This window comes from Penaeus monodon, chromosome 22 (assembly GCF_015228065.2).
Source record: "Penaeus monodon isolate SGIC_2016 chromosome 22, NSTDA_Pmon_1, whole genome shotgun sequence".
Taxonomy (NCBI): Eukaryota; Metazoa; Arthropoda; class Malacostraca; order Decapoda; family Penaeidae; genus Penaeus; species Penaeus monodon.
Genome location: NC_051407.1, coordinates 36,957,916 through 36,960,276, shown reverse-complemented (window position 1 = coordinate 36,960,276; position 2,361 = coordinate 36,957,916). Strand labels below are relative to the sequence as shown.

At 35.7% G+C, this 2,361-nt stretch overlaps 2 pseudogenes; both read right to left on the bottom strand.

The window, feature by feature from the left end:
• LOC119587424 overlaps window positions 1-629 on the bottom strand; it is an 8,083-nt pseudogene extending 7,454 nt beyond the window's left edge.
• Window positions 630-948: 319 nt separating this feature from the next.
• The window catches only part of LOC119587423, a 9,086-nt pseudogene continuing 7,673 nt past the window's right edge, over window positions 949-2,361 (bottom strand).

The following is a 2,361-nucleotide window of genomic DNA, read 5'->3' as shown; positions in this document are numbered from 1 at the left end:
GATTTCAAAATAACTTTTATTCTCAGTTTTGTTTGCTTCATGTCTTAACATTAGGAAAGTGCTGAGGACCATTTTAAAGACACTTATAGACTACACTGCACTTACATGTCTAAGGTTCAATGTTGTATGAAAATTACTGTAACAAATATAATCATTCATCCTAAAGTTTTTTATTATTCTCTCTAATGTTATTTTGCTGACCAATTTTAAATCTACTTATTGGATTGTACATTTTCAATTCTATTTCATGTACCAACTGCACAATTGAATCAAAATAATTTTGCATCAGAGCTTACCTAGCTAGCAATAAGAACTAGGTATCTACATCTGACCAACAGAAATTGAGTTTTTAATAACTACAGGCAGAAGCAATTTCTCTGTTGTCAAGTCACCCCAGCAGACCTTGGATCCTCAATGACCAAAATCCCTGAAATTCAAACCTCGACACCTCTCCCTCATGCATTACAAAAATATCTCGGAAAGATAAACTCTGATCATACGAGCTTTCAATTACAGCTTCAGTAAATGAAAAATATTACTATACTTAAAAGGTGTAAAATATGTAACATGGTAGAAGCTGTAAAATAATAAAATCTTTTGAAATTGCATACATCATTCATCTTACACATTATGCAATATATCATATCCTGCATGTTTCATTTCGGTATTTTATTAATTCTGAAAGGAATGGCAAAAAAGGGAAATTAGAAGTAAAGAAGTACACTTAGAAATGAAAAACAGAATTGCAAGAGAAAGATAAATATATCACAACAATCCTTCACCACTGCACAACACATTAATATATGTCTTAAATATATAAAAGTTTCATATCCATAAACACGTAGTTGGTCGAGCTGGATGGCCTAAACATAAATACAATCCTCTGTAGTTCTTTCCCTTATTTTTATAATAATGGTGAAAACTGGAACATTAGCATTACAATTTTCTGAAACAGATTAAAATGAGTAAGTGCCAACAGAAATGTGAAAACAATATTGCAAGCCGACTCTGAAGAATCCTATAATACATGTAATTCATTCATTATGATGAAAAATGCTACAAAATCTCTTTATTCTTGCAATCCATTGAATCTGAAGACTCATTATCCATTAACCAAAGCAAAGAACTTCCATCACAGTTACTGCCTGCAGTGTTGGATTTGCAACAGAATACGGGAATCTATCAAAACCATGACAAGCTGCCCCAATCTCCCCAGTAATTGATGTCGCAACAACTGCTCCCATGAATCCAGGGTAATACATTGCAATCTGAAATAGGGCTTTTCTGCAGCTTTATGAGGAGATAAACCAGACCTCATTCCTTCTACTGTTTCAAAGCTGGCATGAAGCGCATCATCACATCTCCATCCCCTGTGGCTGCCGCTCCTCCTACATGTCTGTCAACCATAGGCCCCACTGCCTGGAATTGGGAATCTCCAACCTACCAGGAATCTTGTGAGTGGCCCCATTAGTTGATGTTCCACCAGCAATGTGTCCTTGAGTATCTTTTGGCAATCATTCCAATAGTGTCATGGTTCCCGGTATTAAAATTTTTTCCCTCTTGTGCAGTTGCCCATTTTTTACTTTTCGTTGATACATCTACAGGGTATAGGGTCCACAACTTGCTGTAGGGTCTGGCAGAACATTCTTCCAGTAATTAGGCTGACAGGATTCTTCTTTCCAATGCTCATGTATTTCAACAGACTTAGCAGTCGTCAAATTTTCTTCCTTGAATCCCATTTGTAGAGCAAACTCCGTGGCCTGATCTCCCACAAGCAATGTATGTGTTGTATGTTCAAGTACCATTCGAGCAACAGATATTGCACTCTTAACTCTACGCAGAGCAGCAACTGCTCCTACATCATGTGTTGTCCTGCATAAAAATGATTAACTATATAAAGTACTTCACATAAAATATAATTAAGGTTTCTACAAAAGATGAGTATTTACCAGATACTTAATAAAAACCTAACATCTTGAGTTCAGAATACAGCACCTCTTAACTGCAACACATTATTGTCAAGATCATATTACACATATCTACTTGAATACTACTATAAACCTAAAGATATACAAAAATATTACAAAATAGCTTACCCATCCATAATCATTGCATCTAACGTTGTCTCTCCATTTTCATCTGGACTTCCTCCAAACCTACAGATCCATCGCACTGCAGCTCCTCACACACAGAACAGCCTTTCTCTACAGCATCTAAAGCCGAACCTTTGTCATTGTACAACACACTCCATGCTGAAACACAAAGAATATAGTACTTATGTCATCTTTAATGAGCAGCCTTGCCAAGAGCAAAAATTTTAATTGCTGAAGATGGAACATATAATAGTTTTTACCAATACTT